The sequence below is a fragment of the Puma concolor genome, chromosome D1, assembly GCF_028749965.1.
Source record: "Puma concolor isolate L17-30 chromosome D1, mPumCon1.1.hap2, whole genome shotgun sequence".
NCBI lineage: Eukaryota > Metazoa > Chordata > Mammalia > Carnivora > Felidae > Puma > Puma concolor.
In genome coordinates, this window is record NC_141676.1 from 71,636,684 (window position 1) to 71,663,056 (window position 26,373).

General features: G+C 38.1%; 1 long non-coding RNA gene across 2 annotated transcripts in view; it reads right to left on the bottom strand.

Moving 5' to 3' along the window:
* Nucleotides 1–13,313: 13,313 nt before the first annotated feature.
* LOC147576805 (uncharacterized) overlaps nt 13,314–26,373 on the bottom strand; it is a 168,877-nt gene continuing 155,817 nt past the window's right edge. The window contains exons 3-4 of one of the 2 annotated variants that reach the window (XR_015241153.1): nt 21,974–22,013; nt 13,314–13,498 (exon numbers count right to left, since the gene is read on the bottom strand). This is a non-coding gene — a long non-coding RNA (uncharacterized LOC147576805). The remainder of the gene's footprint in view (nt 13,499–21,973; nt 22,014–26,373) is intronic. The other variant, XR_015241154.1, reaches the window with a different exon arrangement.

Sequence of the window (26,373 nt, forward strand, 5' to 3'; positions counted from 1 at the left end):
GCCCTAAATCATGGTCCATGCTGACAGCATGCAGAGCATGCTTGGGATTCTCTCTCTCCCTCCCCCCACCCCCCCACTAGTGTATGTTCCCGCTCTCTCTCTGGCTCTTTCTCTCTCAAAAAAAACAAAAAAACAAACACACACACACACACACACACACACACACACACTCAGAAATTGTCCTGGGGTTTTAAAATAAATGCATAATAACTGAGGGGGTTCAGAGCAAGTCTCCCCAAAACATGCCACTGAGGCATGTTGACTATTTTGAGCTGAAGGCAATCAAGGCCCTACCTGGCCATGAGAAACTTTTTGGGGTGCCTGGGTGGCACAGTCGGTTGAGTGTCTGACTTAGACTCAGGTCATGATCTCACATTCCTGGGTTCAAGCACTGCATCGGGCTGGGTCTGACAGCTCAGAGCCTGGAGCTGGCTTCGGATTCTGTGTCTCCCTTTCTGTCTGCCCCTCCCCAGCTCACGCTCTGCCTCTCAAAAAATAAAATAAAATAAAATAAACATTAAAAATTTTTTTTTAAGAAAAGAAACTTTTTATCCCTCAACTACCTAGAAAAATCTAATTGAGGATCTTTTCCAGAATTAGACTTAGTACCAGAGATACATTTTATCTGACTGACCTATCTGCATGGTAGGGCAAAGATCTAATTACCAAATATCCGCTCTTCTTCTTATTGCCCTGTGAATTGTCCCCTTCTCCTTTGATGTGCCAGGCCCCTAGCCTATTCCTCAGCTCAGGATGGAGTCCATACCTCATTTTGCCTTTCTGGCTTTCAACTTATCATTGTATGTGGGGTTCCCATACATACAAAATCACATTTTATTTCCTCCTGTTAATCTGTTTCATGTCGATTTAATTCTTATCCCAGCTAGGAGAACCTTTGAAGGGTAGAGGAAATTTTTTTTCTCCCCTGTATAACCTTATCTTGGTTTTGAAGCCTGGAAGCCAATTTCAATTTGGCAAGAGGAACTGCTCTTGAAAGCTCAGAAGTGAGTATGCTTTCTAATGTAGGCAAAAACTGCAAAGGCAAGGGTGTGGCCTTTTAGATTTCATGGCCCTATGCTTGAGATTAAAAGTTGACATCATGTAATTACAGTAACACACTTAACGATACACCAACAGAGTAGCATTGCCTTCTGAAGTTTCCCCAAAGTGTGTTATTTATTAAAACATGAAGTCTTTTACTAGGTTGTCAATATTGAAGAGTTGAACAATCCAGTTGGAAATTTCTTTGATAGATGTAATCAAGTAGCATAGTTAATTGTGAAGATAGTTTAAATAGTCTTTGTTCACTGAATGATAACTAAAAGGGGATCTTGGAGAACTTTTAGTCTAATGGATTAATTTTAGTATTGGAAAGTAGAGATCCAGAGATCATAATAACTCACTAGATGTCACAATGCTAGTTACTGAGATTCAAAAATAAACCTCAGATAACTTGATTTTAAATTTAGTTTGTTTCCAATTATCTACTATTTACAAACTATTCCCCCTCAAAGTAAAGTGCTGGTCCTCTTTCCGTTAGCAGGGAGGAAAATTACGTGATTCTCAAACTGATCAGGCCCTATGTTTTATTTTTATAACATATTTTATAGAGACCTTTACCACTGTGAAGTGATATGTGTATATAATATAAGGTACTTATACATTTAATAAAAAAGAAAACTAAAATACCAAATTTAATATAAGGAATAAATGGAAAGATGTTTTAAGTAAATTTCTAATGCAAAGATATATTTCATCATCTAAAATGCTCATGGATCGGGGCGCCTGGGTGGCGCAGTCGGTTAAGCGTCCGACTTCAGCCAGGTCACGATCTCGCGGTCCGTGAGTTCGAGCCCCGCGTCGGGCTCTGGGCTGATGGCTGGGAGCCTGGAGCCTGTTTCCGATTCTGTGTCTCCCTCTCTCTCTGCCCCTCCCCCGTTCATGCTCTGTCTCTCTCTGTCCCAAAAATAAATAAACGTTGAAAAAAAAAATTAAAAAAAAAAAAATAAAATGCTCATGGATCAATGTGCTGGAAAACAGAATATGACGTTCAGATACTCATTATGTCTCTACATAAAATTATAGAATCGGGAAAAGTGATGGGTGCCTTTTCTCTGAAAACAGAGATAATTTCAGCGAGTTAGAATACAAATATCTCATCAGATGGTCATTCAACCCATACCTTGATGTTGATGCTAGATAACTCTTGGTCAAGTCCCAGCAGAAAAAAAAAAAAAAAAAAAAAAAATACTATCCTCTGTTGATTTATCCAGAAGTTTCATTCCTGAAAATTTGGCATATATTGAAATGATATGAAATGAAATTGATTTTACACGCAAACCAGAATTTGGTGCTCAGATCATTATAAGTAGGCAGCCTTTTTAGCAGTAGTTCTCAAAGCATGGTCCCAGGATCAATGGGACCAGTCGCAGCCAAATCTTCCTGGGATTTGTAAGAAAAGCACATTCCTGACCCCTCCCTCATAACCTACTGAATCAGAAAATGTTTGGGTAGGTCCCAGCAATCTGTGTTTTAACAATCCCGTTTCAGGATTCCTACTATAGCTACAGTTGGAGAATCACTGGTTTAAGCATCAGCAAGGACTCCAGTCACACTGCTTGAGAGGGCAGACTAGGCTCTGCCTCTCATCAGCTGTTTAATCTTGAAGAAGTTATTTTACTTCATCTTGTGCCTTTGTTTTCTCATCTATAAAATGTGCATAATTGTATTCCCTATCTGCCTCATCTGGGTTTTGAGAAGACTAAATAAGCAAATACAGATCTCTGTGGAGATCTGACTACATTTATTATGCATTTATTATTGTATGTATTTCTCTTATAAAACTTCTCCCTTTTGGGGAGCCTGGGTGTCTCAGTTGGCTGAGCATCCAACTCTTGATTTCAGCTTTGGTCATGATCTTACTGACTGTGAGATGGAGCCCCCACATCAGACTGTGCTGATGGCAAGGAGCCTGCTTGGTATTCTCTCTCTCCCTCTCTCTCTGCTCCTCCCCCACTTGCATTCTCTTTCTCTCTCTCTCTCTCTCTCTTTCTCTCTCTCTCTCTCTCTCTCTCTCTCTCTCTCCCTCTCTGTCAAAATAAATATATTTTTAAAAAAGAATTATAAGGGTGCGTGGGTGGCTCAGTGAGTTAAGCCTGTAACTCTTGATTTTGGCTCAGGTCATAATCTCACAATTTGTGTTTGAGCCCCATATCAGGCTCTGCACTGACAGTGTGGAGCCTGCTTGGGATTTTCTCTCTCCCCTTCTCTCTGCCCCTCCCACACCCATGCGCTCTCTCTCTCTCTCAAAATAAATAAATACACTTAAAAAATAAAAAAAAATTAAAAATTAAAAAAATTATTCTGCTTTCTATTTGAAAGGTTTATTATAACTTGCACAATACATTAACATGTTATATAAATCTGCTAGTGATCTTATAGATATCTTTGCTCACACTTTACAGATAAGGAAAATGGGGCTCTGAAAAGATAAGTCACTTTTCTGTGCTCATCCTGCTAGTGAGGATAAGTCTGATAACCAACTGAAGACTTTCTGGTTTTTAGTGAGACTGTTGGAATGGAATTAAAAAAAATGAAGGTTGGCCTACTTATTGGTGCAGTCAGATATAAAATTAAGACAAAGAAAGGTTCTCCAAGAGACCTGGACAGAAGATGCACATTGAGGCAGGTGTGGAACTTTCAGTTACTGACATAGTCTCTACTGTTTGATCCCATTCTCACTGCACTGTTTCCTTCTGTTAAGCAAGTTTTTGAAATGAGATTTTGAAGAAGCATTATTTTTACAGATAGACCAGGCTTACCCTCTGGGTCACAGAGAGTAAGAGCAACCCTACAGAGCCATCAGATGTAATCAGTTTGTCCACTTTGCTCCCTTTCCACCAGCATCACTCTGGTCCAACATGCCATCGTTTCTGGCTGAACAACTGTGGTTAACTTCTAATTTCATCCACTTTTTCTTGAATTTAAGGTACAAGCCAGGAACCTAAGTATCATCCTTGACTCTTCCTTTTCCCACCCTCCCCCCATCTGATCTGCCAACGTATCACACTGAGACTACCCTCAACACTGGGATTTTTTTTTAATTTAAATGTAAATCATATCAAGTTACTCTCAATATTGGGAAGCTGAATACTTCCCAAGAGGTTACCTTGTTATCATCTTTGAATGAAATCCTACATGAAAGACCTGCATGAACTACAGATCTCTTTGTTCCTCTAATCGCTCACTGTATCAGGAATGAACTCTTGTTTTCTGTTTGATCCTCAAACCGTCGAGATTTCCTCTCTCCTCATTACATTTGCACTTTGCTATCCTCTCCGCCTGAAATAATTTACCTACTTTTTCACATGGCTGCTCATACTCACTGTTTATGAAACTATCATTGATAAATATTTTACCTTCTTAGAAAGGCCTCCTCTAACCACACTGTCTGAAGTTGCCTTCTCCAGCTATTCAATTTTATTTCTGTTTCTTTCTGCATGACACCTAAAACTGTCTGTAATTATTGAATTTTCTTGTTTATTATGTTTCTGCCCCACTGGAATGTAAGCTCCAGAGGACTTCTCTGTCTTGATCACCATGGTATTTCCAACACATAGTGGGTGCTTTGAACTTAAAAAAAAATGGGGTGCCTGCGTGGCTCAATTGGTTAAGTGTCTGGCTTTGACTCCAGTCATGATCTCGCCGTTCTTGAATTCGAGCCCTTTGAGCCCCACATAGGGCTTTCTGCTGTCAGCACAGAGCCTGCTTGGAATTCTCTGTCTCCCTCTCTCTCTGCCCCTTCCCCACTTGCTCTCTCTCTCTCTCTCAAAAATAAACATAAAAAGTTAAAAAAAAAAAAAAAACCTGCCATTTATTTTACCAGCAAAAGATGGGCTTATTTGGGAATAGCAGAGAACTGCAATCAAGGACAAACAAGCTATGACAGAACCATAAGCAAGTCAGCATAGCAAAGGAAAGAAATACTCTTTTATAATGGAAAGGGGGACATTGGAGGAGCTGTCATAAACAAAAAGACCATTGGAGTAAACTGGGAGTTGGAAGTATAGTGGCTTCTCATTGGCTGAGCTGTGAATGTCTCTTATTGGCTGAACTACTGCAGGGCGGGGGGAGTCTTTCTTCCTTCTGCTGGGATAGGAAAGTAGTAGCTCAAGTAGTATCCATGTGCAAGGTCTGTCTTTTCTTGTTGGATTAGCAATTGAGGACTAGTGGTAGGGCATGAGAGCTTCCAGTGCCAAACCTCCAGACTCCATTTCAGCAAGGTTTCCCTTAATTAATTTTCACAGTGTTCAATAAATACTTATTAAATGTTGATTGAAACTCTTTACTCTCCAACTTTAAGAATCAGGACAATTGGAAGCAAATTTTTATTTCTGTTTGTGTGGCAAATGTTTATGTCATAAGATGATGCATTTTATATGTCTCACTTCATACTGTTCACTTTCAGAGATACTCAAGTAGTATACGGGACCAACCTGAGAGCCCCAGCAACATCTGGAACTTTAAGTTAGTATACCTGTGTGGATTCATTTGGAAGTTGACCATGGACTGCTTCATAAATGTTTGACTTGCTATCCTGAAGTTATAAATGCATATTGGGCAATAGGAAGGCCAAAGCATGTCTCAGCATTTTATTTTCAAAGTTATGTGTTTTTATTTGACTTCCCTTTATATACATTATCCCTGCGAAGGACACATGAAGTGAACCAAGGTGAGTTCGAAAATAGCAAAACTGTAGAGTTTTGGCATGAAGAGAGCAAAATCAGACTGGGATGACAGGTTTAAAGGTCAAGACTATCAGTTTCTCCAAGTAGAGACAGAGCATCGTTTTCCAAGAATCATATAACTCACCCAATGAGGGAGCCCAAGGCAAGCTGAGGGCAAAGCACAAGCTAACACCCTGCAACCCACATACTGCCCCCGCCCCCCAAGGTGGGACATTCCTAGGCATTCCTGGCTGCCCTAAAACTAAGTAAAGGAGAAAACAAATGGTTAACTGATAGATATCATTGTTATGCAAAACATGAGTCTCCATCAGTATACAAATGTCTTAGTGATTTACAAGAAAAAGGCAATCTTATCAATAGCCTAATCTCCAGAAAACTATAGACTCAGTTTCCTGGAGCCCCAACATCACCCTCCCCTCCATAGTGATGGGGGGAACAAAGGCAAGAAGGAAATGGTAAATAAAATGGAATTTCCTTGTAACCTGCAGCCCATCGACAAATATTTAAGATAAGCAGAGTATAACCTTTCTTCAAGAACTCCCTACTGTCTTAAAGTTAATGCCTTACTAGAGGAAAAACCACCTTAGCTCCACAAAGCTAGGTATCCAGTATCTTGAGAATCTTCTTTAGCATATCAAAGTCCTTTTTGGAAACCTTGCTTTTACTTCCCCCAACTCCCAGGTATATAATTACTAGCTCCTTAGGCTTATAGTGCAGCTCTTTCTGCCCATGGGTCCTCTTCCTGTGCTTTAAGAAATTCATCTTTTTGCATCAAAGATGTCTCAAGAATTCTTCCTTTGCCATAGGCTCTGGACCCCCACCACTCCAAAACCGCATCACACCCAAGTAATGATATGGGAACATTTAAAATATTTCATTTCTCATGTTATTCTGTCTTAAATCAATTTAATTATTAAACTAGCCAAAGAACTTAGAAGGGAGAAAGGGAGGTTTCAGCTCCTACAGAACAAATAAAAATGATAAATTTGAGGTCCTCTTTCCTCAGAGTTCTGTTACCTTCATTGTATCCATATTAAAGTTATTTATATATTTAATTATATATCTATTATTAATAGATTTATTTTTGAATTCTAAGGGTTCTAAGGGTACTAAGTGTTTGAAAAGAGGAATGCATAAATCAACTTGATCTTCTGACTCCTTTGATTGGGTCAGTGGCTTATTTCTAATAATTTGGCGGCCCATCTGGGATTCACCTCCACTCACAGGATCCAGGTCCTCCTGCGAGGGGGGGAGACACATCCCACCTCAGTTTGGGTGGCTTTTCTGTGAATTATAGTTGTATTAGTTGCATTATTAACTTAGATCCACATTTTGTTTTGTTCTCTACTTAATTATGTTTTATGCACCTCTTATCAATTGTTCATTTTGCCTTTTCCACTCCTACTCCACATGTACCCACTGATTAGAGAAACCTAATGGGGACCCGATGCTAGCATTTGTTTTGAAATTATCTGACACACCTGATATACCAGATCTCAAAAGGCACCTCACTGGAAGTGTTACGGAAACTAGTCTGGATCACCCAGCAGAAGAACCACATGGTACTTGGAGATGTTGGAAGGCAGGAGGTTTATTTTACACCAGTGAGCCCAGAGGAGATCATTCTCCAGAGATCTGAGCTCAGAGAATCAACAGAGGGGACAATTTATATTCTATTACTTCCACATTCCTAATTAGTAGTAATTTGGTGCCTGAGGCAGTAGGGTGGGAACAAGAACCTGGAAGGGAAGTTTTCAGGCAGGGACTGAAATTCCCTTATCAGTCCTGTCAGCAGTCATATAAGGGATTTTTCCCTAACAGAAGAATACGTACCTCCAGATTATTTCAACTCCCCGCCCCAAGGTTTCAAGAAACCCTTCACCCTTCCTCATGTATTCACCTCCTTTGCAAACATATATAAGCTGTCCCTAGGCTCAAGGGACAAGGCAGCTTTGGGAATGATCCCCCTGCTTCTTGTTGGACTGTCGTTTTGATAATAAAGCTTTCTTTGTTTCAAAACTGTTGTCTCAGACATTGGCTTACAGTGCCCTGGGTGCCCAGACAATTTTGAGTTTCATAATATCAGGAAAATTGAGTAACTCTCCAAAATGGCCAAAGCCATCACCTTAAATACCATCTTTAGCTAAAGACAAAAGAAGATATTCACAGTGAGGAGTCAGTGATAGTGATGTCAAAAAGAAACACAAAAGAAAAGTCAAAAAAAATGGAATTTCCTTACAACTTGCAGCCCATTGACAAGTACTTGGGACTGGCAGAATTACCTTCCTCCAGGAACTTAACTGCTTTAACTTCAAGACTTTGCTAGAGGCAAAAAGCAACCTTAGCTTGATTGTGTAGAGGCCACTTAAGGGAAACAGGTTTGAGCAATGGAATGTAGAAAGGGCCGCAGTGATCACCTGGCTGAATACAAACAGACCCATCAGGTGACATAGGCCTTAACAGACACATGCGCTACTTACAATTAGGCACAGTTACCAAAAAAGGGAAGATTCCATACATCATTATATCTTCTCCATATATCTCCATATCTCAAACCCCCTTCCCAAGATATATGTTAGCAATCATCCTTCAAACATATGGTTCCCTGATATTCATCTGAAGGGTCTCAGACTGATGTTTTCCTAGACAGTAATAAATGACCTTATCCTAACAGCAGCTAGCCCCTCAAGGTGCTGGAAGCCTCACTTCCAAATTCCTTAGTCACTTCTGCTATCCCTAACCTCCACTAATTAAAAAGTGTATCATCAGTCCCTCCTCACAATCCCAGGGTAGTTCTTTGTGCCCACAGGTCCTGTCCCTGTGCTTTAATAAAACCACATTTATGCACCAAATGCTTCTCAAAAATCCTTTCTTCACCTTTTGCTCCAGGACCCCACATCACATCATTATCACACATAGGAGGTTACCAGGAGAAGCACAGTAAACAAGAGTAAGGTTGTTGTGCAGATTTAAGTCTCTGCCTTCTCCACTGATAACAGTTTCTAGAGATATAGTCATTTCCTTTCTTCCTGGTGCAGTGAAGGTGACACCCTTACAAATGGGAATTCCCTTTACAAATGTAAATGTCTCTTCTAACATCTACCCAGTTTTCAGAGCTTCGTGTGTCTGACATTTCTTAAAAATAACCAGCTTAAGATAATCAATGTGCCAAAGAGGCATATTTTGCCTCCTACTGCTTGTTTTTGTCCCTAATATTTAACCATATGTATATTATTATATGATTAGATATAAAATTATACCAAGTACATTTTGCCATGATACTACACAAAGTTCCCCGCCCCCTTTCTCCCCTCTCCTTCTTCTTCCCTTTCACACCCTGCCAAGCAAAGGTAATCTGGGTTCACTTCCTGGTGTGTCGACTTCCAGATCCCTTACCAAACTTACCAGCTCTTTACAAACATGCATAAAAAGCAGGGCACATGATATATAAGGGCTCAGATTCTAGATCATGAATGCCACAATTTGCCACAGAAGTGTTGATCTGTCTACAAGGGAAAGCTTTAGTCCAGTGAAAACACAAACCATGACTAAAACATATTTATATCTATCATATGGGGCGAGGTATATGAAATCCATTTACCAAACCTCAAATGATCCATTATTTAATTTAAAATGTGCACAAGTGGTACAGACAGGTTTCCCAGGATTGTATTCTGATCAAGTGGGACAAGCAAGATAGGAACTTTTTGTGGCCTTCTTGGTATTTCCTCACCAATAATGGTTTATAAACACTATCATTTTGTCAGTAGAACAATGGCTTAATGTATGCACAGTGGTAAGTAGTGGGAGTTTTAGAATTTCTGATGGGGCTGGATTGTTATTTTGTCCAAACCTAAGTTCTCTCCTTTATTATTGAGACAACAGTTAGTAGATTTCCAATATTGTTTCTCCCTCTCTGGGGCCAATTGCTCAATGTCTCTTGTCAATTTTTCCAAATTCTCATTTGGGAGAAGATTCCTTCGGGCCATGACAGAAGTTGACTATTGGTTTCCTTAACAGCAGCATTTTTGATGGAAATATTACTAAGGTGGATTACTTCATCTTCCAGGGAATGCCTGGGAACCTTAATAATCAGGGAAGCCAACAAGAAGATGGCATCTAATGTATTTTGGATATAGGAGTCATTTTGAATTTTATCTTTCTTTGGAGGTAAGGACATCTCACTATTTCCATAATACTCCAAAGTCAGGAGCTACCCCTAAGGCATACCAACTATCAGTATAAATGTTATCTATTTTACCCTTGGGTGTATAATTCAGCCATTTGGGGTGAAGTAGCCACAGGTAAAGGAGCTGTTTCAATGACTTCAAAAGAGTTGCAGTAGCATACCCAGTATAATATTTACCACAGAAATATTTTATCCTTTAAATAAGAACCATCAGTAAAGCATGAAAGATTTGCATTGGCTAGAGGAGTTTCCTGTAAATTGTCACAGGAAGTCAAAAGATAATCTGTCAGCATTAAGCAGTCGTGAGGGGTTTTGTCTAGATAGAATGTAGTCCTTGTTTTGAGATCAGATGCTTAAGTATCTAAACTGAGTTTGAGCAAACTGTAATTTTTCTTTGGACACTTTATGTCCCTTTAAGGCCAAAAGGTAGATGCGGTCTTCCTATGAAGAAGTTTGAAAATAGGAGTAGGGAAGAAAATCATCTATGTATTAGAGCAAGGTAGAAACTATAGAAAGCTTTATATCATCCAAATCAGCTTTTATGGTTTGTGAAAAGTAAGAGGGACTCTCTCTGTAACCCTGGGGCATTATTTACAGTTCAGTTGTATTTTTGTTCTTCCCAAGTGAAAGCAAAAAGATATTGGCTATCCTTCTTAGCTGAAATACTAAAACTGCACTGCATTGATCAATTATAGTGATAAATTTGCTTTCAGTGGAAATGGATGTTAGTAGCACATGGGGGTTAGGAACAATAGGGTGCCTAGGGATAACAGTGTTATTTATTGCTCAAAGATCCTGGACAAACCTTCACCCTCAGTCGTTCAGTTTTCTCATAGGTAAAATAGGGGTTAAAGGGCCTAGTGCAGGGGATGTTGAGGCCCTGGACTTCATAATCTTTTATTATGGATTTGATGCCCTGAAGGGCTTCTTTATTTATAGGGTATTAATTGTGGAATGAGATTTGGAGGGATCTATTTGAATATTGATGGGAGGTGCACTGTGGATTCTGCTGACATCAACTGAAGATTTTGCCCTCAAAGAGGCTAGTAGCTGATCCAATAGGAACAAATGATCATTGTCCCTGGTCTCAACTATAATGCCATCAGAGACACAGCATAGAAAGATGTTTAATGGTCATTTAATTCCCCTCGTTGGCTATTTTGATTACTACTGTCAAATTATAGAATTATTTTCCCCTTTTGGGAGAAATTCTGGCAAGATAATTTTCTAAGAAATCTCAGCCCAATAAACTGAGGAACTAAGGAGGAAAAGGGTATGTCTCAAAAGGCCTAGACAAAGGGAATAGGTCCAGAGACCTGTTGACATTTGTTAGACTCTACTTTTGAACTGTTTTTTCATACTCCAAGGCAGGGGCTGCTTTATAGCAGTGGGGTTAAGCACTGAGAGTGTAGTTCTGGTGTCAATACGGGCAAAGATTTCATTCCCAATCTGGAGAGTTGTTTCTCCAAGCTGATTAATAGGGAGAATTGGGAAGAGTTCCTCAGTTCCCAGAGGGGTTCCTGAGACCAGTTCCTCAGAGTTCCATCACTGGGAATTAGGAGGACACTAGAAAGGCTGGTTAGAAGGTGCCTGGAGTGCTGAAATTTATAACAATTATTTTTCTAATGCCCTGGCTGTTTGGAATAATAACAGAAACTAGAAGGTTTTGAGATTTATTTAGGGGCGTCCATTTGCCAAAGTTGAAAAAAGAATTTTAGTGGTCTTTCTTTTAGGTAGCTCATCTAGGATGCAAGTAAATTGGTTTGCCATGTTAAGTAAATCTGGAGTGGGCAGTTTTCTATTACATCCTGGTCCTTTTGACTAAGAGAGAAAGATTCCAGTTTAGCTCATCAATAAGCAGAATTATATGCTACCAGGTAGATTCAATATCCAAAAGAAGACAAGAATATTCTTAAAAGATAATTTGGAGTTGATTGTAATAATCATAAATAGACAGGTTCACAAGACTTCTGTGTGAAGCTTGAATTTTGTTCCTATCAACAGGCTTAGGAAAAGCTATTATAATAGCCCAGTGGAGATTTCCAATGAATTTTCTATCGTGTTGCCCCAAAGTCAGGAGTCTGTTTCTCTAAATCCCCTTCAGGATGTTCCCTTCTGACTAGTTTCATCCAAGGCTTGGCCTGATCCTCACCAACAGGTATGTGGACTAATTGATATAAACCTGAGAAACTAGGTTGGTAAATTTCAATAGCTATGCTACATTCTTCTGCAAACTTATGTGGGTCCTCAGTCACTTTAAGCAACTCCTTAACTATGACTTGTATTTTAGCCTTAGTCCAGGGAACATAAGAAATTTGAGGTGTATTTAGATCTTCTGAAGATTTAACTTTAAAGAGGCAAGTTTCAATAGTTTCAGAAGAGGAGTGAGCGGGAGAGATTCAGAGGAAAAGGGAAGTTCAGCAGAGAGAATAGAGGAAAATAGTGCTAAAGGTGAGGTCTGAGCATAAGATGGCTGCCATGTGTCTGCAGACAAAAAAGTTGGGGTGGGGAACAAGAGGCCTCAGAAGCCATTTTGACTTCTTTCAGTGGTTTGCCCCGGTTAACTTAGAAATGGTATTTTGCAAAGACGCAAACTTAGAGTCCTGAAAACATCTGGAAGTTTCAAGGTACCATTTAAAAATATGCATCCTGTTCAGATGTTTTTTTCTTTTTCTTTTTTTTCTTTGGAACCACAACTTTCTAATTTAATTTTGAGTAGAATAAGTTTGGAGAGAGGTAAAGTTCCCCCACAATGGCCATTGAAGTTCTAAATTACTTTTGGACAACTCAGACTACTTAGTGAGAAATGCACATGAGGAGGGACCATAGTTTTTAAACATAAAACTGGCCCAAGTCCAAGTGAGGGGGGCACCCTCAAAGCATTTGGTGATTGGGATCCCATTTATTAAAGCTTTTTCTAGAGAAAACAGAAACATTTCTAAATACCAGTTTCAAAAGCAATAGCCTGGTTCCAGTAGGAATCAGACCAAAAGCCAGAACAGTTCCAGTAGGAATTGCCCGGTTCGGAAGAAATTGGACTAAAGGCTGGCGGGCCAGTTCCTAAAAGGAGTCCGACAGAATGCTAGCACAGTTTCAGCAGGAAGAGTCTGATCCCAAACAGGTTGACTGAAGGCTAGCACAATTCCAACAGGTACAGTTCCAACCAGAAGAGTCTGATCCCAAACAGTGGGATTGGAGGCCTGCACATTTCCTCCTGGCACCAGTCCAACAAGAACAGTCTGATTCTGAAAACGAGTCAGACCAAAGGCCAGCATGGTTCCATCAGGAACAATCCAATTCTGAAAAGGAGTTGTATGAGAGGCCAAACTATTACTCTGAGATAAAAACGAAAACAAAAACAAAGATCCCAAACAAAGCCTAAAGAGCTCAAACACAAAGCATGGAGCTCAAAATCCAGGAGAAAACTTACCTTCCAACTCATGGGTCAGTGAGAAAGCAGTGAGCCCCATTGGCTCTGTGGGCATTGTCTGATGTTGGCTCTCCAGCCTGGGGGTCTTTGGAGGTTTGCTCTGGATCCCACATTTGATCACCAATATAAACCCTAAAATAAAACTACCAGTTATTTTACGAGTGAAAATGGTCGTTTTGGGGAATAGCAGAGAATTGTAGTCTGGGACAAACAAGCTACAGCAAAAACTTCCTGACTCCATTTTAGTGTGGTTTCCTGTGATAATTTTCACATTTTTTAATGAATTAATTTCATCTTTTATTTGTAGTAAGTTCCCTTTCATTTGGTTCATTTTATCTTTCTTTCCTTAATTAATTAGCATGAATACTTAGCAGCTCATTTTCACTCTTTCCTTTAATAATAAAGGTATATTAGGCCCACACTTCTTTTCTGAGACGAACTGACTGTATCTCACAAGTTACAGTATGAACAGTGTGAAATCCTTTTTTTCCCCTTGTCATTTAAAACGTTTTTAATTTAGATTTAGACTCCAATTGCCTCCATAGGTTATCTAGGAGTCTCTTATTTTAAGTAGTTAAGTTTTCATTTAACTTATTTTCTTAGATTATATTCTGTAAAATATTAGCACTTAAAATTTTATTACTTTCTTTGTAGCAAATTTTATGGCAGGTCTATAAAAGCAACATATAATATTACATTTTCTTTACTCAAGGCAACTGATATACAAAGTGATTGAATTAAGTCTTTCTGTGACTATAGTTATTTTTTGTCTAATGCATCTTTCAATTCTGAAAGAGTGGTTGAAATATTTTAATGTAACCTAATTCTAATAAAGTTCTTAGTTATCTATTTCTTTTTTTTTTTAATGTTTATTTTGCAAGAGAGAGTGTGAGCAGGTGAGGGGCAGAGAGAGAAGAGAGATAAAATCCCAAGTAGGCTCCACACTGTCAGCACATATACCAACTGAGAGCTCGATCTCATGAACCGTGACATCATGACCTGAGCCAAAACCAAGAGTTGGATACTTAACCAACTGAACCACCAAAGCACCCCTCTGTTTATTTTTTAATATTCTAATTGCTTTGTAATCTGATACATTTCCAAGTAAGCATATCTCTTTGGAACATATTCTTTTTACCTATTCATAGATGTCCCACAATAGCTCTCTCCCCTGGAAATTCTACCTAAACTTGCATCCTCAAAAGTACCTTCCAAAACTTGGTAGTTTGCCAGTCCTGCATATTGCTGTGCTCCGAGACTCAGTTAACTTTGAGCGTTGAGGGAGAGAATGCTTGGGATGCAAATTCACACTGTTGTTGGATGCTTTAGGTTTTTAATTTATATTTTTTCCTTCCTGACTTTTATGATTTTAACAAGCCTTCTCACCCATGTAGTGTACAGAATATTGATAAGAGTTATTAGTAGTAAATTAAGAGGGACAGAGGAATTTAATTAAAAGTGAGAAAGTGAGATCATGGAGAGAGGCAAAATGTGCAGGTATAATTCCTTTTTATGATAATGACGACCATTTATTGAATGTCTACTATGTGTAGACACTGTGTACATGTGCATACTGTTTAATCCCTATAGCAGCACTATAGGGTAGGCAGTATTCACTTCATTTTAGAAATGAAAGAGTGTTTAGAGCACAGAGATTAGGTATCTTGACAAATGCCATGCATGTTAATAAGTGGCTTAATTAGAAAGTTGGGCTGATTCCCAAAGTATGCCTGAATCCCACCACTCATTTTTCCCCCACTATACCCATTGCCTTATTTGTATGAAGATTAAGAAGAAATTCTGAATAAATGGTTATCCATAGATTGTAGAAGTATAATACTTAACCACAAAAATTGCATTTGTTTAATAAATATTTGTTCAGCATAGTACTAGTGCTGCAGTCACTAAGCAAGAAGAAATGATGGTGGAGTAGGTATTTTGGGAAGAAAGACAAATAAAAGTTGACATTAAAGGAGTAGAGAAGATCACCCAAAGCAAGTCCATAGACTACAGTGTGGGCACGGATAGTGAGCAGAGAAAGGCTGAAGACAGCTGTTATAATAATCACCAAAATTTAAGGAATAAGCTCAAGAAAATAGTTCATGAAGGAAAAATTAAGAGAATCACAAAGAGGATCAAGAAAGATAATAACATTTTGAAAATCAGGAAGAAGAAATTTTGAGTCTAAACTTTAATGAGTGGATTTTTGCTTCACCTATCCCTAGGTTATGATAAACAGTGGCTTCCTCTTCCAACACCATATGCAAGTTGGTGTTCCATTTCTTGGGCTCAGGGCAAAGACTCTCAGATCTTTGGGAAACTGATCAGAAACCTGGATAGTCCCCAAATCCTCTAGAAAACTGAAGCCTCTGAAATTAGAGCATGACTACTCTTGATGGACATTATTAAAAGCATTGGTTCATATTTCGTGGTTTTATGATATACAGATTGAGTAATATCTTGAACCTAGTCGGTTCCATTATACCATTATACCACAATATGGCACATACTGAGAATTGCTTTAAAAAACGAATTTCCTGGGGTGCCTGGGTGGCTCAGTTGGTTAAGCATCTGATTTTGACTCAGGTTATGATCTCACCATTCGTGAGTTTGAGCCCTGCATCAGGCTCTCTGCTGTCAGCACAGAGCCCGCTCCAGATCTTCTGTCTCCCTCTGTCTCTGGCCCTCCCCTGCTCATGTCCTCTCTCTCTCCCTTTCTCTCTCTCTCAAAAATAAATAAACATTAAAATAAATTTCTTACATAAACTTATTTATCATTGGCCTCTCCTTATAAAAGGATACAGGGGCATCTGAGTGGCTCAGTCGGTTGAGCCTCTGACTTCGGCTCAGGTCATGTTCTCTCAGTTCACGAGTTTGAGCCCCGTGTCGGGCTCTGTGCTGACAGCTTGGCCTGGAGCCTGCTTCAGATTCCCTGTCTCCCTCTCTCTGCGCCTTTCCAGCTCATGCTCTGTCTCTCTCTCAAAAATAAATAAACATTAAAAAACTCAGTTAAAAAAAAGGATACAGACACATTACCACAGTTTGACTTTTCTAGTTGCTTAGAACATGAATAAATAGGAATTATTGTGATATGTTTGAATTTCTTTATTGATGTTTTTTGAAAAATTTATGTTTAGGCAACAGACCTGTTGCATAAATGCAAGAGCTAATAAAAAAACTCATCTGCTCATCATTCACTTGACATGTCTGAAAGTCAAAACAAAAGTATTTCATTTTTGGGGTACCTGGGCAGCTCAGTCAGTTGAGCATCTAACTCTTGATTTCCACTCAGGTCATTATCCCAAAGTCCTGGGATCGAGCCCTACATTGGGCTCCATGCTGAGTGTTAAACTTACTTAAGATTCTCTCTCTCTCTTGCTCTCCCTTTTTCCCTCTCCCCAGCTTGTTTTCTCTCTTTCTCTCTCTCTCTCTCTCAAAAAAAAAATTCATTTTCTGTACAATGTGAAGTGCAGCAAGACTCCATGTTGAAAAAGACCATAAAAACAACTTCATATCATTCCTAATTTGGCTCAATTGAATCTGTTAACAGGAAACAATTGATTTAGAGGTATTTATAATATCTCTACAGACAGAGAAAATTATCTATTTAGAGAATCACTAAGATTATCTCTTAAAAAATTTTTTTTTAATGTTTTATTTATTTTTGAGACAGAGAGAGACTGAGCATGAGCAGGGGAGGGGCAGAGAGAGAGCGAGATACAGAATCTGAAGCAGGATCCAGGCTCTGAGCTGTCAGCAGAGAGTCCGACACGGGGCTCGAACTCACAAACCACGAGATCATGACCTGAGCTGAAGTTGGCTGCTTAACCGACTGAGCCTCCCAGGTGCCCCGCTAAGGTTATCTCTAACTGATAATCCAATTTGAATGAATATGTTATTTTTAATAACAAAAATATTCAAAATTTTACCAAAGTATTGACTATATTAAAAAAAAAAAGTGTCTTCTGAGGACCAATAAAGCCAGGTTATAACTGTACCACTGCTATTAACTCACTTGCAGAGTTTGAGGAGATCAATTCAAACTATCCCTGTGATTTCTCCCGTGTCATATTAGTAGTAATTGCCCTACTGACCTTACTTTGTTGTTAATGAATTTTGAAAAAGGTGAATTCATTCAAGTAGTATTTATTAAGTGTTTACTGTGTGTCAAGCTTTGTTCTAGCACCAGGGGTTGGTGAAGAACATGCCAAATGAGACCCCTGATTTCACAGAGCTTAAATGTAAGCCAAGAATAATTACAGTCACATGAGGATGAGTACCACAACAGTAAGATTTGGATATAAAGATGATGTATGGTAGCTTGGGAATGCAGGGAAGAACTCTCTGAGGAAAATGACATTTCAGCTGAGGTCTGCAGGATAAGAGTTGTATATGCCAATAGCATTCTAAGTAGAGGGAGAACATATGTAAAGTCTGAAGGAATTTAAGGAGGTGTGTGAGGTTCAGAAAAGCAAATACAAAGAGTGATGGGGAAGAAGTGAAAAATAATGGTTATGAAAATACACTGAGACATGGCTAGTGAGAACATAAACTGGTTTAACATTTCAGAAAACATTTTGGTTATATGAAATAAGAATCTCAAAAAAAAAAAAGCCAACAACATTTCTAGCCTTTGACTCAAGAATCTCACATCTGGATATCTATCCTATGAAAAATCATATGAAATACAGAAAAAAGTTAGGAATAAAGATATTCATTAAAGTAGGGGTGCCTGGGCGGCTCAGTTGGTTGAGCATCTGACTCTTAACTTTGGCTCAGGTCTTAATTAGTAGCAGTGGGATGCCCTCCCCTTCATTGCCACCTTCTTCTTTTATTATTATTAAATAAAGTATATTATAACAAATGTTTTCTCATATTATTGCTCACCTCTGGATCTAGATCACAGTTGAGGAACTCTCAGAAGGTATCCCCATTTTATATAAGGGTTACTGGCAAATCAGTCTCATGTCCCTCCAGAGAAAGATATTATCTTCATTACCCTGAAATATCGCCTGGGAGAAGAGGGAAAGATCTCACCTTTCTTATTCTGATCAGTAAACAAATCTGTCATTTCACCTGTAGGGAGACAGATTTCTGGTTTTCATGGCTTTCTGCTGTGGGAACAACCTGGAAAAGGTAGTCCACAACAAATGTATAGAAATGCTGTGGAGAATTGTCTGCCCAAAACCCCAATGACTATTATTTTTTATTTTATTGCTAACAATTCTTTTTTTAAAAAGCCTATTTTTTTTTTTTTTTTTTTAGTGATGCCTACATCCAACGTGAGGCCCCAACTCATGACCCTGAGATTAAGAGTCAGGCTCTTCCAAGTGAGCCAGCCAGGCACCCCACTGCTACTAATTCTTAATGCTGTTTTAGCAAGAATTACTATAATGAGTACATGATATTCATAGTTGAGTGGAAAATGGAAGTTGCCTACATAGTGACTCAGACTTTTCCTTATCAAAACTATCAGCCAATCTAGGGAAGTTTCTGCCACTAATTAGCTATCATAATTTCTCTGGGCTCCATTTTCTATGAAGTATTTTTTTTTAAGACTAGTTGGCTGTCTAAACTCTAATTTACTTTAGATTCCACAATTTTATTATTCCATATATACAGGCAAAAGAATTAAAAAAACTCTACAGCTTAGTGAATAAAAACATCTTCTTTATCCATTCATCTATTGATGGACATTTGGGATCTTTCCATACTTTGGCTACTGTTGATAGTACTGCTATAAACATTGGGGTGCATGTGTTCCTTTGAAACTGCACACCTGTATCCCTTGGATAAATACCTAGTAGTGCAATTGCTGGGTCGTAGGGTAGTTCTATTTTTAGTTTTTTGAGAAACCTCCATACTGTTTTCCAGACTGGCTGCACCAGCTTGCATTTCCAGGGAGACAGAGAATCTTAAGCAGGCTCCACGCTCAGTGCAGACCCTGATTAGGGGCTCAATCTCATGACCTGAGATCATGATCTTAGCCAGAATCAAGAATTGGACCCTTAACTGACTTAGCCACCCAGGCACCCCTAAAAAATCACTTCTAACTTCACAGTTGGCTAGAATTATTTTTTCCATACAACCTCTTTAACAATAATAGTAGAAATAGGAGTGAAAGGGGTGCCTGGGTAGCTCAGTCAGTTAGGAATCCAACTCTTGATTTTGTTTCAGATTGTGATCTCACGATTTGTGAGATTGAGCCCTGTATTGGGCTCTGCACTGACAGTGCACAGCCTTCTTGGGATTCTCTCTCTCCCTCCTTCTCTGCCCTGTCCCACACTCTTGTGCTATCTCTCTCTCTCTCTCAAAATAAATAAATAAACATTAAAAGGAAAAAAGAAATAGGAGTGACAAAGGGATTCATATTTGGATAAAGCCCAGAGAGAACATCATAGCAGGGGGCCCCTCAATTGTGGGAGGTTTCCTGAAAGCTAGAGGGAAGGAAAGGGGAAAGCAATATGAACAACATTGGTCTTCATATTTTTTCCAAGAAACTTCCTATCTGCCTTCAAGAATTTACAGTTCTTTTGAGAAGAGTGACATGAAAAAAACCCAACAATAATAAAATGAACTGTATATATACAGGATTTCCAAATACAGAGCAAATGAAGTTCTTTTATGGGGTAAAATGCCACAAAACACATGTAAATGAGCATTATGTCTCATATTCAAATGCATGGTTCTTTTTCACATGTATGTATTAAGAAGTCTTATTTTGATTAAGATGCAAATTTATGTAAAGACATATACAGAAATACAAAGAATCCAGTGAAGAAATAGGCAAGAGACATAAACAGACACTTTTCCGAAGAAGACATCCAGAGGACCAGTGGCACATGAAAAGATGCTCAACATCACTCATTATCAGGAAATACCAATCAAAACCACAATGAGATACCACCTCACACCAATCAGAATGGCTAAAATGAACAACTCAGGCAACAACAGATGTTGGCGAGGGTGCGGAGAAAGGGGGACACTTTTACACTGTTGGTGAAATGCAAACTGGTGCAGCCACCCTCAAAAACTGTATGGAGGTTCCTCAAAAAATTAAAAATAAAGCTACCCTATGACCCAGAAATTGCACTACTAGGTATTTATCCAAAGGACACAAAAACACTGATTTAAAGAGAGCACATGTACCCCAATGTTTATAGGAGCACTATCAACAATAGCTGGATTATGGAAAAAGCCCAAATGTCCATTGACTGATAGATGGATAAAGATGTGGCGTATATATTGTATATTATATATACATATATATATATATACACACATATATATAATATATATACAATATATATACATATATATATAATATATATACATATATATTATATACATATGTATGTATATACATACATATACATATACACATATATGTATATACATATACACATATATGTATATACATAGATACATATATGTATATTTATATATATATATATAAAGATATATATATATATATAATGTAATATTACTTGGCAACCAAAAAGAATGAAACCTTGCCATTTGCAACAATGTGAATGGAACTAGAATGTATTATGCCAAGTGAAATAAGTAAGTCAGAGAAAGATATCATATGATTTCCCTCATATGTGGAAATTAAGAAGCAAAACAGATGAACATAAGGGAAGGGAAAGGAAAATAAGATAAAAACAGAGAGGGAGGCAAACCATAAGAGACTCTTAACTATATAGAACAAACTGAAGGTTGCTGGAGGGTATTGGGTAAGGGGATGGGCTAAATGGGTGATGAGCATTAAGGAGGGCACTTGTTGGGATGAGCACTGGGTGTTATATGCAAGTGATGAATCACTAAATTTTACCCCTGAAACCATTATTACACTATATGTTAACTAGCTTGGATTAAACAGGAAGAAAGAAAGAAGAAAGAAAGAAAGAAAGAAAGAAAGAAAGAAAGAAAGAAAGAAAGAAAGAAAGAAAGAAAAGAAAGAAAGAAACATATGTTAGCAACTAACTCTAAAGGTAGTGCTACTGAGATGGAGGTGAAACAGATTGTCAATGACATTAAGAAACTCATTTGAACGGTTATTTTTATTTTTATTTATTTATTTATTTATTATTTTATTTATTTATTTATTTTTTTAACATTTATTTATTTTTGGGACAGAGAGAAACAGAGCATGAACGGGGGAGGGGCAGAGAGAGAGGGAGACACAGAATCGGAAACAGGCTCCAGGCTCTGAGCCATCAGCCCAGAGCCCGACGCGGGGCTCGAACTCACAGACCGCGAGATCGTGACCTGGCTGAAGTCGGACGCTTAACCGACTGCGCCACCCAGGCGCCCCTGAACGGTTATTTTTATTAGAAAAGGTAGCAAGGACTATTGCACTCCATCTTTGAGAAGCAGCTGTTGGCATTCTCTGCCCATGAGTCAGGAAAACTGGGTTTCAGGCCAAACCTAACTGCTATCTAGCTGGTGATCTTGGGCACATCATTCTGTTTCACTGGGTGTGCCTTGGTTTAACTGTTCTGTGCTAATCAAATGTGGCTTGGAATGATTAAGAAAGAGTATTTTGTAATGATGAAAGTCTCTGAATTAGATTTAGGAAGATAATTCCATTACATAAAGACTTACCGAAATTGCAGCCAATTGAAATTTGGTTATTTGAATTCTACTGTGAAGAGAAGAGCACCCGTTATTTTGCATATTTTGCATTAATTTTTAAAAGATACAATCCTTGTAAAAACCTGATATAGGTATAACAATGTGCACATTATCAACCTGTAGACAACCCACAGCTTCTCAGGGGTGATGTTGCATCTGACCGAGGTCAACATCCAATCTCCATGCCCTTTCATTATAACACAGCCTAATCTGCCCAATTTTTTATCATATAAAAACACAAGGAAAGTTTCCTGTCTTCCAACACCTTAAAAATCTAACATTACCATGAGCATTTACTTCTCTCTGCAACTTATCCCTTGGGAAACTATAACAGCTCAAGAAACATTTATGTTATTTAACAAATGTGTCTTCCATTAGAGAAAGCTTCAAAGTCAAAAAGCTAAACAGTTTCGCAGATCTCACAAAACCAGAAGACCAGATCTCTCATTTTTTGGTGCATAATTTTTAACTTCCTTTCTTTTGAAACCAGAGCATCTAACACTGAAATACATACTATCATTCTTTGGGGTGGACTGTGGGATGTGAGAGGGGTTGAGGCACTCTAGAAGGTGGGGTAATGATTCAAAGGAACAGTTGACAGATACCAGGGTGGTCCTATAAAAGATAAAATGGTTTCTGTAGCTGCTGATAAAACTCTCACGTGCTCAGTCAGAATACATATGACACCGAAACCCTGTACTAATTTCCCCTTCGCTTATCTTTAACCCTTGCTTCATTTTTTCTTATTCAAACAAAAGGTTTGAAAGAAAGGAGTAGAAGGTTTTTAATGGAAAAGGGTTTTATTTTTTTTATTTATTTATTTATTTTTTTTAACGTTTATTATTTTTGGGACAGAGAGAGACAGAGCATGAACTGGGGAGGGGCAGAGAGAGAGGGAGACACAGAATCAGAAACAGGCTCCAGGCTCCGAGCCATCAGCCCAGAGCCCGACGCGGGGCTCGAACTCACAGACCGCGAGATCGTGACCTGGCTGAAGTCGGACGCTTAACCGACTGCGCCACCCAGGCGCCCCTGGAAAAGGGTTTTAAATCTTTTGAGTCTTGCTTTCTTCTGTCTAAAAGTGGAGAATTGGACTAAGTTTATTCTTTTAGTTTTGACATGCGGCAATCACAGTTTTAAATTTAGAAATTTATTTTAGGTGAGGATTTATAAAACATTTGAAAACATTTCACACTTTTAGGGATAGACAGAAATAGGCTTAATTCTTCTAACATGGAAAGCACCAAGGACTTACAGGTTTTTCTGACAAGGTAATACAGCTAAATAGGTGAATACCACTGTAAGAATTGTCTATTACTTGAATGTAAACATGGACATCTCTGGAATGTGGTAAGGAGAGTTGGGGAGGTTTAATCCACAGAAAACTTAACCAGATGAGAGAGAAAAACACAGGACTGTTTTCAGTTAACTTTGCTAAATAATAATAATAATAATAATAATAATAATAACAATAATAATAATAAATAACATTAGCATTTTTCATTGCCATATTAGATAAATAATAACCCAAGCACATGTTTACCAACCCTACATCTTTTGTCTCTCCCCATTCTGACAAGTTTCCCAAAATCTATCAATCTGTATACTCATCCCTGTCCATCTTTGCCCCTCATTTATCCACCTTATTCCTCAACCTCCACTGAAGAGAAGGAAGGAGGAGAATATGAGTTGTTTTTCTCTCCAGGTTTACCATAAGCTCAGTGAGGGCAGTGATTGCATTTATTTTATCCTGCTGTATCCCCATTAATTAGCAATCACTTGTTGAATGAATAAATTGGTATCCCTTCAAGCTGAAGTATGGGAAGGACTGGTAGAAGCTTCTTTCCCCAGTGGAAAACTGAGAGCCCTGTCTAATCCTCAACTTCCTGCTTTTGGGCTTCATGAATAGAAGGTTTCCCCTGTTTATGAGAAAGAAATAAGGGCAAGGCTAGCTCTTGCTATAATTGTCAAGTTTGAATTCTCACTCTTTCTGCTCCCCTCAGGGCTTTTCTTTTCTGCACAGCTATAAATGATTTATTTCTCCCAGGGAAAAGACATAAATTTAACAGGGCTATTTAGTGATTGCATTTCAATCTTCCCTTTGAACAAATATACATTCTTCATTAATAATGAAAGAAAATCCAATAGAAAAATGAACCAGGGATATGAATTAGCAGTTTAAGTGAAATAAAAAAATTTAGATTCTTACCAATTAATTCAATATGCAAATTAAAATGAGATATTTTTGCCTATAAGAGTGATAAAAGTGTAATAGATTGAGCATATCCACTTTGGGTAAAGACATGGAGAAATAGGCACTTTGCTGTATTTTTGATGGGCACAACAATGGAAATAGCCTTTCTTAAGAGCAATTTGACAATATCGATAAAATGTATAACTTTAACCCTGCAATTCCATGGGTTACGGGTTCATTACAGTATTGCTTATAAAAGTGAAATGGTGTGGCGTGCCTGGATGGCTCAGTTTGTTAAGTGTCTGACTCTTGATTTCAGCTCAGGTCATGATCGCACGGTTTGTGGGATTAGGCTCTACTTGGGATTCTCTCTCTCCCTCTGTCTTTTCCCCTCTCCATTCTGTTTGTCTGTCTCTCTCAAAATAAATAAATAAAAATTTTTAAAAAAGTGAAATGGTGAGTAATAGAAGGGTGACTAAGTAAGTTAAGGAAAATCCATACTAAGGAATATTTTTGGAACTGTTCAAAAAAGAAGACAGAGCTTTAAATACAGACATGAAACGATGGCCATAATGATATAAAAATAAGTTACATGGTAAAATAATATGTGTAACTTCATATTTGTATTTACAAATAAATAAATTGTGTGGGATAATCAGAAAATTTTTAACAATGGTTGCTTCAAGGTGGAGATGTGTGTGTAGGTGTGGGGCCATACCAATCCAAGTAAGGATTATTTATAATATTCTAGGAGGCTATGATATTTAATACCTAAATTTTTAATTGTAAACTCAATAGAGAAAAATTTTAAAGCAAATTTCAACCTTACCTCATTGAAAACAATTGTTTTTATGTTTCTGTGTTCCTTTATCCCCCCTGCATTTGTTATTTGAGTACTTTGCACCATGTGCTTTTCTGAAAAACTACAGTGGATGTGCTAGCACACTTGCCCACACTTGTGCAGGTGCATACATACACATACAAACGCACACACACTCTCAGGTTCTTGCTCTTATAGAGCTAACAGGCTTTATCTGTGTGCATATATGTTTTTCTTCACCATAGCATAGAACTTATATCTGCTATTATTTTGCTTCAGATTATATCTTATTATGAACACAATAGTTATTATTTTGAATATTCCTTCAAAGAGAAGCCATGAAATATACACAATTATTCCCTATAGTTAGACATTTAGGATACACACACACACACACACACACACACACACACATACATATATATACACATATACATATACATACACACACCATTTCTCAGTTAAGGGAGCTGCCATCTAATGAGTTGTTAATATCTACATAGACATTTGAGGCTTTTAAGAAAACTACAGATAGGATCCCAGAGATGTCACCCAGTATTGCTCTTATTGCACAGAATGGAAACAGTGACATTGATACCTTTTACTTCCTGTTTACCTCCTATTAGCCAAGCACTTTCCTATATGCCTCTTAATTCTCAAAATAAGACAGTATTAGTATCTTTATTTTACCAATAAGAAAATTGAAAATTGAAAATTCAGAGAAATTTTGTAAGGAGGGTATAATTTACCACCACTTAAAAAAAAAAAAAAACCTTTTAAATTTCCTCTTTTGAATGAGGAACTTGATTAATGCTTACATAATCATCAGGTTTAATCCTCCAAAAACTCCAGCAAAATATATATCTTTATCTCAATTTTACATTTGAGAAAATTCAGAAAAAACAAAGTATAGGTGTATCAGGGACTAAATTGGTAGACTGCTAATAAGAGTGTCAAGCAACACTAGTAAGTGGTGCCATCTCACAGTGAGAGTAGATGAGTAGACTCATCCATTTACACCCCAAGCACAGGGTCAGGGGGACTCTCTGTTGCAAGTTTTTCTCCATTACTGTTACCACAACAGTGGCCATCTCAGTTCTCCTTAGGTAGGTTCAAGTTCTTCTTCCTCCTCAATATGTCCCCAGATTTCCCTTTCCATTTCATTGAAACTGGAAGGATGAAAAGACAGCAGGACCAGGGACTTCTGAGGTATTTGATGTACAGGGAACAAAGGCAAAGGCGAGGTGAGTTTAATGGAGAGGCTGAAAATAAACTTATTTTTGACATTGCATGGTGATAAGATCACCTCTAAATAAAAACGTCTGTTACTTATACAAAACACCACATATTCTGCCT